The sequence below is a fragment of the Nicotiana sylvestris genome, chromosome 1, assembly GCF_000393655.2.
Source record: "Nicotiana sylvestris chromosome 1, ASM39365v2, whole genome shotgun sequence".
Classification (NCBI taxonomy): domain Eukaryota; kingdom Viridiplantae; phylum Streptophyta; class Magnoliopsida; order Solanales; family Solanaceae; genus Nicotiana; species Nicotiana sylvestris.
Window position 1 is genome coordinate 152600490 of NC_091057.1, and position 11495 is coordinate 152611984.

Below are 11495 nucleotides of genomic sequence, written 5' to 3' on the forward strand. Positions count from 1 at the left end.
ATCATTATTTTGCTGAAACACGAAAAGTCCCAGCATAATATGCTGTATTATGGAGCTCCTGCATATAAACTTCCAGCATATTATGTTGGAACTACAACACATTATGAAATTCCAGCACATTATGCTGGTTTTTATATGTATAAAATTCGTACTCCAGCATATTGTGTCAGATATTTTTCAGATTTTAAGAGTATTTTTGTTCAAATTTTATCTTTACATAAAAAAGTTAATAAATTTTGATTATTTTTGAAACCGTGACTATTTTTCAATACTATTTCTGATTTTCCCCCCGTTATATCCTTTAATACAAAAATAGTACAATTTTTTTTAAAAAAACTCCAACTTCACTCCCTCCAAACCGTCCCCCCTCTCTTTTGGCGGGAAAATCCCTTTCTCAGTTCCTAACATTTTTGCCCTCTTTCTTCAATCTTCTCCGATGACCTAAAAGCCTAGTTAGTGTCATCTGTATTCTGTAATAGCACAACTCAGCTCAATCGAAACATAAAATGGCTCCAAAAAAAAGAACAAGTTCAGGATCAACAAAGAAATCAAGCCACCAAAACCTGAACCTTCAGCATCAGCAGCAATCTCAGCCTTCCAAATTCGGGATCCAGCATTTCTTTAAACGCCACACCCAAAATGTCCTCTCTCAGAAATCCAAACCCCTCCTCGTTCCCCACAACTCCAATTCCAACTCATTTCAAAACCCTAAAGAAAATTCCAGTGTATCAGTACCAGAAACTTCTACAAATAATTGATTGAATTCGGAAAAGCGTGACAAGGATAATGCGGTGTCTCGAGATAAAGGTTGTAGAAATGTGAATAAATCGGATCATATTGATGTAACGGAGAGATTTATGGATAAGGGAGTTGCGGATGGTAAAAATAAGGAAAAAAGAGTGACTTCGAAAAAGAATGAATTGGGTGGTCCGTCTCAGAGTACACCTACGGAGAATGTGGTAACTGCAGGTTCAGGGGAGGATAAAAATCAAGCAGAAATAACGCCTGAATTTTGCAAGTCAGTGTCTGTGAAGCGCTTCAAGTTTTCTCCAGGAATGGTAATTATCTTTATTTTCTGATGGTTGGTTTCTAGTTATTGTTTACTTTTTTATTGTTGAGTAACATCATCAGTGAGGATTCATATTAGCCAACACCAACTTGTTTGTGATTGAGGCACATTAACTGTTAGTTGCATCAGTGAAATTTACTTGGATGGAGCTAATTTCAAGTTTCAACGTGTGTATATGAATGAAGGTCTTCTTGCTTTATTAAATACTAGTGCAAGATTGCAACTTTTTAGGCTCATTCTACAAGAAATCGTGCTATGAGGGATCGGGGCATGGGTAGGAGGAAATTAATGAGTAAACTCATTGATGTAACATCATGCCAAAGACTTTTAAGCAACGTGGCTTTTTGTGTCACTGAAGTTAAAGTAGCATTTGTCGATCTTTCACTGGACAGCTGGGGAGTTTGGGGGCCCAACCTCAGAGACCTGTCTAAAATTTCTATAGACATTGCATGGATGTCCACCTTTTAGAATTTTAAAGACATGTCGATGGTCTTCTTTGACCCCAGCAACCTCTTCTATCTTGCAAGGAGGATTTTGAATCCATCAGCTGTTTAATAAACTTGACACATCTTTTAGTCTATAGGTTTAAATGCTTAGACTGTTACATTCATGGTTAAGAAAGCATGAAAAAGAATTAGATCTAACTGATTCAAAAGTTGTCCAAGCTTGCTTGTCAGTTACACATGATCTAATATATATGCTGTTGTTTGTTAGCTGATCAAGCAAAGCCAGGATGATGGAGGTGATGAAGTAACATGGAGAATATCTCCAGTGAATGAACGACTTCATGCCGTGTCCAAACAGTTACCAGAGATGGTAAAGGTGTTGGCGGATTCATCACGCTTCAACTCCTTAAGTATTCAAGAATGTTCGCTGAAAAAGGTACATTAACATATGTACAATTATGCTGTGCCATTTTTTTGTTATAGATCATTGTAATACTATAAGACTAATGATTACTACAGACGTCTCCTGGGACAGAAAGAAAGTTTGAGAAGCGACTTTGTTCACCTCCACTGAAGGCGCTTGATAAATCATTAGTAAGCTCAAATAGGGCTAGCTTGAGAAACAGAAACAACGATCATGTAATGGATCTGTGGGAAACCAATGGAAACTTTAACTGCCAGAGCAAAACTGAAGTAACTAACAGTCAGAGTCCTTTTCAAACTCCACCATCTTTGACATACGGCAGTGATAAGGTAGTATCTGCATCGTCATACTAGTAAACATCTGTCACATTTCGTGTAGAAATGTTTCTGATGATTTCTGGCAATTAATGCAGCCTGCCAATGCGGTCAATAATAATGAAGTTACTGATCAGCTTGGTTCAAGGCAACACAAAAAGGTCTTTGACTGCTCTAACATTTTCAGCTAATGTAATTATTTGCTCTTAGTCATTTCTGACCCCATTTGTGCAGAAGATGTAATTAGTCGTACTTCAACAGTCCCCGTGCTTTATAGGTTTATATCCTGTTTCAGGCATTGATTGAGCTTTTAGACCAAGTAGAAGATGTTATCTCGGTTGAACCAAAAACTAAGGAGAAAGTTGCCCATAGTCATGATGAACCAGATAAGCCAGCTTCCATTGTGCTAGAAGATGTAATTTCTGTTATACCAAAATATGAGGAGAAAGTTGCATCCCATAGTCATGAAGAGCCAGCTAGGCCAGCTGCCATTGTGCTAGAAGATGTCATTAATGTTGAACCAAACTGTGAGGAGAAAGTTGCATCCCATAGTCATGATGAACCAGCTAAGCCAGCTGCCATTTTGCAGAAATCGGCAGAATTTTTTTGTGCACGTGACCAAAGGAAAGAGTCAACTATCTATTTTTTTGTATTGGAGGTACATTGGAACTTCTCTTATTTAAATAGATCCTTTATGTGAATTATGGATCGATGTACTTCAAAACATATGTTACTACAGGTTTCTGAGAAGCATGGACAAGTTGAAACATCTGGACAGCAGTACTCCTTCAAGGTTTGTGCCAAAGCCCCTTGCTAAAACCTTTGTGAGTTCTCACTTCTCACTAACCCAAGTGATGTATGGACACTTGACGATGACTTTCAGGTTTTGCGCATACTGAATGAACAAAGTGGAGAAGAGCGAGTTTTGCAATTGACGGATGAGTGGTAATGAGTTGAATCTCTGTTATTTCATCTATTTTCAATCTGCTGAATATACTTAAAAACACAGATTTACAATCAAGCTATTTCGTTCAAGAGGACCAATACTCTTGAATAATTTCCTCTATTTCTGTTATAGTAGAATGTAGACAACATGGGGGATGGACTTTCCTGGTCACAATGACTTGTTACTTGAACACGAATACTTTTGCTACTCTTACCTCATCTTCCCAACTGACAGTTCAGTTGTAATGATATTTAGTCATGCAGAACAACAATCTCAATGTGCATTGTGTAACTTATATCTTGCTTCTTTAGATCTGTCATGGACCCAATGAGATTATCATGTGAACTAAACAAACAGAGATTACAGTGCCACTGCTACTCGGATGACCTTCAAACACTAGTTTTGTCCCCCTTCTTCTTGCATCATATGTCTTTTGTTGTTGAGGTAGCTTTTATGTCTTTCTTGTCTTTGCATTTGAGTTTACAAAGGCATCTTTATCCTAAATTCTAAAGCAGACAACGTTCTAGTCCCAGCCGCTTTTCTGCATTGCTTCATTTTATAAAAGTACCTTCCAGTTGTGAGAAACTATAATTCATCATCTGTATGAACCTTCTGTGGAAGAGACCAGAGATCTTCTCTTCTTAATCTTTGTAATTCTGATTGTTGACAGACAATTATGATGAGGAACTTACTTGCTTTCCAGGTGCTATAGTGTTGTTGCACCAGGAGATACTATTCATGTCATTGGTGAGTTTGACAGCGAAGAAAAATGTGAAATAAACCGTGAGAAGAATTTTCTCATTGTTCATCCAGATATTTTAGTCTCTGGAACAAGGGTATGTCTGTGCAATTATTTTTCAGTTGTTTGTTTCGATTACTCAACATATTGTCTTTCACTGTTCCAGCTTCTGCAAAGTCTTGCTTCCATCAGTTGATGATTCTTCTTTCTCCATTGTTCTTGAACGTTGAGTACTCTGTTAGGTTGCTTCCAGTTTCAGTTGCTCAAGGCGAGCTGTGCTGGATGAGAGGTTAAAATCTGGCGAGTATTCAGCTGCAGCATTGATTGGCACATAATTGCATCAGATGTTTCAGGTTTTACGGATGAAAATTTCTTGCTTTCTATGGCCATAGGCACATTTATTATCATAGTTTAAATTTTCACTGCTTTGCATGTACTATAAACTATGCCATTGAAAGCGACTGATGCTTTTTGCCAGGCTGGGCTGATCAGAGAGTCTCCTGCACAAGAATTCTTGGAGGATTATGCAAGGATAGTGCGCCAGAAAAGTCTTGAGAGCCTATATGCATGTGGAGGTGAGGAACATAAGTTTCTCCCAATTGCTACTTTGTGAAGTCGTAATTATTACGTTGGCCATCTGGAAAATGCTTTCTTAGAAGTCCTGGAAAGATGATTCTCAACGACAAGTCTACAGCAAAGCACTTAAACTGTCCATTCCTTTCAATGCTGAAACTTCTCAAACTTGTGGTAATTGCAGTTGATGAAAATGATACTCACAAGACATTGATTGAGGCAATTCCAAAATTGCTGAATTGGATACGTTCCTTCCAATATTCAGAGGTAAATGGCTACATATTTTATTAAGACTGAATTGTTGTTAAACACTATCTTGAGGCCATTAGTAACTAAGCTGGAAAGGTGGGATTGTGATTTTGAAACTTTCGAATGGTGTGAACTCCTTGTTAGACTTGGATTGCATCAGGCTACTTTGTTCAACAAAGCATGCAGCCCTATCAAGAACATGTCTTTTTTTTTTTCTTTCAGAAAGGTGATGGTTTATGGATTGTTTACAATTTTTGTGCTAACACTTGTAAAACCCAAATGAAACAATTGAAAAATAAAAAGGATATGGTACCTAAAGAAAGCATAGTTAGAACCATCTCCAAAGTACTATGTTCCAAATTCGTTGTACATAGGCTAGTCCTCCTCTTAGTCACGTCAACCAAAATGTGTGATAGATGGATACATGTGTGGTTGTATGGGTGCGGATCTAGAAGTATGATATGTCATCACCTAAATCTTAGGATTGGGGAACTAGAAAATGTGGTCAGTACGGGTGCTGAGATACTGGTAATAAATGTATAGTATAACATATATATTTATATGACTAATTCATTTGAAAGATCATCCGACAAAAACAAATACAAATAAATTGCTTTAAATATCTAAGCTTTTATTCCATAAGTATATCACATGCAATTACAATTTTTCAGAATACTTTATCTGAATACTTATGTAAAACCCAAAATTTGAAACCAAAAACACAGCCAACCTATGCTTCTCAGCCATACCATAGTTGTAGCCAATGCAGCCTAGGTGAATTAACCAAGTGCGGTGGTATCTCACACCCATGCCCTTATCAATTTGGATTGACTTTGGTGCAGTGTTTTTTTTTTTTCAGGATATGTAACATAGGCAACACTTGTCCTTTTGCCATTTCCATTATTTTCTACTTCGTTGGTGGCTAGTTCTTTGTGTTCGATTCTCAGTACATCCTGATTATGATTTGTGCCCATTCTCACATTTGTTTCCCACATTGTTATAATTCTCTCCTTGTTTACCTAACATATTTATGATGTTAGGTTTCAGAAGGCCCAAGTATTGATTTTGGAAGTGAAGATGGAGTTAAGAAGATTAAAGTATCTGAAGTAAGGAACCTCCTTCTATCTTTCTTGGTAATGCAGGCTTGAGTTAATACTTAATACTTGCAATCAATATCTTTTAAGGCTATCCATCTTGAATAATTTAATAATCTTGAGATACGAACTTTGTTAGTTCTCAAAATCATATGTTGCAAATATTTCTGATATACAAAGCATTAACCACATCAGGATGATCATTAGGAACTGTGTTAAATGAGCATTAACACATTTATCTCTAACATTAGTTTCTTTTTATATTTATGATTTGCGATGAACAAATAAGAAGTAATCGACAAGCTTTCCGCACAGCAACCTCAAATTGAAATTTAATTCACACTCTATCTACTATACTGTAGTGTCACAACTGGAGTATGAAAGTACATGTAAATTGTCCTCCTAAAGTATAACGTTAAGATTTTTTTAAAAGAAAAGGTTCATTATTAATTGATGAGTTATGGGACATCAGATATAAATTGTGTTATAAAGTTTATGGTAGGAGATTGTTAGAGGATGTCTAGTAATGAGCAACCAATGGAACATGTTAATCTGACATTTAACTAATATTACATTCCCCAAGTGGTTTACCGGATTTGTGCTTCAGTTCAGTTAGCTATATGCACTTTGACTGCTTTATTTAACCAAGATTATGCCTGATTTATTAGTTTTGACTGGATATTGAACTGTTTTTTCTGAAGGACATTATTTGTCTTAAAGGAGAATAAACTGCAACATGATGCAAAACTACTGATGCTTTCTAGCATTATCTACATGACAAACCCTTCTTTGCTGGAAAACAAAGGAGAAACATTACTTACATGTCAAGAACATATGTTCACCTATAATTGTTTTGAAAATGCATATAACATGGTTCACCCTGTCCAGTCTGTCTATCCTCCCTGTGTTTATATTCTTTTCATTTTGGATGTCCTTAAATATAGGTACTTGATATTGAAGAAATGGCATGGGCCCCAAAATATGGGTTGAAAGGTATGATTGATGCATCCTTGCGAGTAAATGTAAAATTCAACACCAGTAAACATAATGAGATGATTATGCCTCTCGAATTTAAAACTGGGAAGGCAACAAATGGACAGGCAAGTTTTGTTTGAGAATTTGCAAAATAGTATCACTTAGTTGTGAAGTGATGATAATTTTCCACTTTATACGTTCTTGCTAGGCACCTAACCTCTAGGCTATCATTGGCATTACATTCTGCAGACAGCTATGGAACATAATGCTCAAGTGATGCTGTATACCCTTCTTATGTCAGAAAGGTGCACCGAACCCTGCCTATTTGCATAAGGATTCACCTACTGTTGGCATATGCTGTACTGCCATGTAGATTTTCTTTTAGTTCTTCTTCATAGATTCATCTCATTGCCATCTATTTTTCTCTTAATTAGATACTCGCAGCATATTGGACATGGTCTCCTGTATTATCTGCATACAGATCAGATGCAGGTAAAATCAAGCATTTGATTTTGATAAGTAGGTGAAAACTAGCATCTGTAAGAATTATAAAGATTGCTTTTCTTTCTTTTTTCTTTGCAACCTTCTAAATTACACTTCATTTTTCAAGGGAATAACTGTTTGAAGATCTGACTTGGTTGGCCTAATAATGCGCCGTAGTGAACTTGCAAATGATCTTCTCAAGACCACTATAACTCAACAACTGCCACCAATGTTACAGGTAAGGTATCTCCGTCTCATCCTGTTATACTTGGGTTAAATACAGATAGTGTTTGCTAGAACTTAATATTTTGCATTAATACTATCTAGTCATTGAATATGTGGTTGATCAGGTTCCACATAATGGCATTTTGTCCACTAAGCATTCAGGGTTATCCCGCATTTCCTTGTGTCCTTTTATTATATTCTGTTCTTTCACAGTCCTGTAAGTTTATAGAAATTGTTAAGGTTAAAAGGCTCTTAATTGTATTCTGTAACCTATTCTCTCTGGTACCACGTAAAAATCTCTACTGAAATATACTGTAGTGTCACAACTGGAGTATGAAAGTACATGTAAATTGTCCTCCTAAAGTATAACGTTAAGATTTTTTTAAAAGAAAAGGTTCATTATTAATTGATGAGTTATGGGACATCAGATATAAATTGTGTTATAAAGTTTATGGTAGGAGATTGTTAGAGGATGTCTAGTAATGAGCAACCAATGGAACATGTTAATCTGACATTTAACTAATATTACATTCCCCAAGTGGTTTACCGGATTTGTGCTTCAGTTCAGTTAGCTATATGCACTTTGACTGCTTTATTTAACCAAGATTATGCCTGATTTATTAGTTTTGACTGGATATTGAACAGTTTTTTCTGAAGGACATTATTTGTCTTAAAGGAGAATAAACTGCAACATGATGCAAAACTACTGATGCTTTCTAGCATTATCTACATGACAAACCCTTCTTTGCTGGAAAACAAAGGAGAAACATTACTTACATGTCAAGAACATATGTTCACCTATAATTGTTTTGAAAATGCATATAACATGGTTCACCCTGTCCAGTCTGTCTATCCTCCCTGTGTTTATATTCTTTTCATTTTGGATGTCCTTAAATATAGGTACTTGGTATTGAAGAAATGGCATGGGCCCCAAAATATGGGTTGAAAGGTATGATTGATGCATCCTTGCGAGTAAATGTAAAATTCAACACCAGTAAACATAATGAGATGATTATGCCTCTCGAATTTAAAACTGGGAAGGCAACAAATGGACAGGCAAGTTTTGTTTGAGAATTTGCAAAATAGTATCACTTAGTTGTGAAGTGATGATAATTTTCCACTTTATACGTTCTTGCTAGGCACCTAACCTCTAGGCTATCATTGGCATTACATTCTGCAGACAGCTATGGAACATAATGCTCAAGTGATGCTGTATACCCTTCTTATGTCAGAAAGGTGCACCGAACCCTGCCTATTTGCATAAGGATTCACCTACTGTTGGCATATGCTGTACTGCCATGTAGATTTTCTTTTAGTTCTTCTTCATAGATTCATCTCATTGCCATCTATTTTTCTCTTAATTAGATACTCGCAGCATATTGGACATGGTCTCCTGTATTATCTGCATACAGATCAGACGCAGGTAAAATCAAGCATTTGATTTTGATAAGTAGGTGAAAACTAGCATCTGTAAGAATTATAAAGATTGCTTTTCTTTCTTTTTTCTTTGCAACCTTCTAAATTACACTTCATTTTTCAAGGGAATAACTGTTTGAAGATCTGACTTGGTTGGCCTAATAATGCGCCGTAGTGAACTTGCAAATGATCTTCTCAAGACCACTATAACTCAACAACTGCCACCAATGTTACAGGTAAGGTATCTCCGTCTCATCCTGTTATACTTGGGTTAAATACAGATAGTGTTTGCTAGAACTTAATATTTTGCATTAATACTATCTAGTCATTGAATATGTGGTTGATCAGGTTCCACATAATGGCATTTTGTCCACTAAGCATTCAGGGTTATCCCGCATTTCCTTGTGTCCTTTTATTATATTCTGTTCTTTCACAGTCCTGTAAGTTTATAGAAATTGTTAAGGTTAAAAGGCTCTTAATTGTATTCTGTAACCTATTCTCTCTGGTACCACGTAAAAATCTCTACTGAAATATACTGTAGTGTCACAACTGGAGTATGAAAGTACATGTAAATTGTCCTCCCCGTTAAGTGTAGTTCATTCCGAGAACACCTTCATAATTAGTATTGAATACTAGTTCTTCCTGTAGAGACCTAAGCATGGTTGTCATCTTCCACCACTATCCCAGGCCACAATCATTTATTGCCTTAATTATGAGTAAACACCATAAAAGTGATCAGAAAACTTAAATTAGCTTATTACCTGACCAAGAGGAACTCATTTAACAAAATCTTCTAGATATTATTAACTTATTATTCTGGTGACTTCTTTCTTTTGATGCAGAGTCCAAATATGTGCAGAGCCTGTAAGGTAATTTGAGAAGTTCTCAGGGTCTTCATAGTGACAAGCATCCATTGTACTCTTTTACGTATATATATTTTCAAAATAATTGGTTAAAGGGGCTTCCATGTTTACTCAGTTTTCAATCCTAAAACATTTTAGCATCTTTACCTCTGCATGCTAAGAAAATGTTCTCCTTTCAAAATGATCGAGATACTGAGAAACTTATGATAAACCATCTATAGAAGAAAGGAAGGGAGCTTAGTTGTTGAAGTCAGTAACTAAATCCTTTGGTTGGCGAATGTGCATGTGATAAATATACAGAGGTATCTTCATCAAAATAAATATACAGAGGTAATATGCTTACACGCACTGTAGTTCCTTCTCCTAGAAAAACCTGTTCATGTGGTTAAAGTAACATAGGTGCTTGCTGATAGAAGAAGGGACACTTAACAATCAAGAGAAAGTTATTGCCTCAAATGCCATGTTTAGAATACTAGTATTAGGCCTGATTCCTGAAATATATCAAAAGACTGTAAACTTTAACATTTATGCTACAACTAGTACTTATTTGGAACCTGAATTGAGGAAAAAGATTGCATTTATAACATCTATGTTAGAATTCTAATTATGTCAGGTCTTAGTTTTCTTGACAAAGGTGCCAAAACTGGGTGCGCGCCTAAGAAGCTAGACATGTAATCAAGGCAATCTGATGGCTTTTCTGAATACGAATCAATTTGCCTAATGATGATGAGTCAGCATTTTGCAGTGTGCAATGTGGAAAGGACTAAAGGAACATATTTGGAACGAGCAGCAATTGCTTCCTTTTTTGTTACTAAATGGGTAGAATAATGGGGATGATAAATCAACATTCATGTTTTCCATATGAGCCTAACCAATGTTGACATGAAAATCAGCCATCTTTTCTTGGTGTATGCCCGAATACTTATTCTCATCTTAATTGTGCTTATATATCATATTATGGGTAACATCAATATTCAATATTATTGGGACTTTGTTGAAATTAAAAACTTATACTACTGGATCCTGAAAATTTTCATAGGCATACGGTGGCACCACAGAAGGTAGCGGTTTGGGTGTTGTGTTTGATTCACTTGTTAGCCATCTAACAAATGCACATACTAATTTTCTTCAAAAATGGGATCAGTTGATTGACTTGGAGGCTAAAGAAGTTGAGGTACAATACATTGTCGACTGTAAATTAAGAAATCACTTCATGGCAATTGAATATCTCTTTGCTTGTTAATTTTTTTTTCCAGGTTGTAAAGAAAGAAATTTGGAGTTCACAAAGTTCAAAGAATGACCTTTACGCTCCTTACTTATCTTCTCTTGTCCTTGATACATCAGAACGAACCACACCAACAAACTTTTGCAAAGGAAATCAATTTACTTATCACTTTGTACATCCAGATAATACATGATTCATCATGGTTTGTTATGTTGCAAATTGCAATACCTAGATATATTGCATTCAATCTTCACTAAGACTTTCTCCTCCCCTCCCCCCTCCCCCCTCCCCCACCACACACACACAAAAAAAAACACCAAAAAGTACCAATGAAATCAAAATATTATTGTCATATACAATATTCCGATAAAACTTTTTTTAATAGCTGTTTTAACTAGTAAATTTTTCATACAATAATTGGTTGAAATTTTGATTACCATCCAATTTTACCAAA

The 11495-nt window shown here is 35.9% G+C and overlaps 1 pseudogene; it reads left to right on the plus strand.

The window, feature by feature from the left end:
• The first annotated feature begins 374 nt into the window (after window positions 1-374).
• LOC104232956 (DNA replication ATP-dependent helicase/nuclease JHS1-like) lies at window positions 375-11251 on the plus strand (annotated as a pseudogene).
• Window positions 11252-11495: the final 244 nt, after the last annotated feature.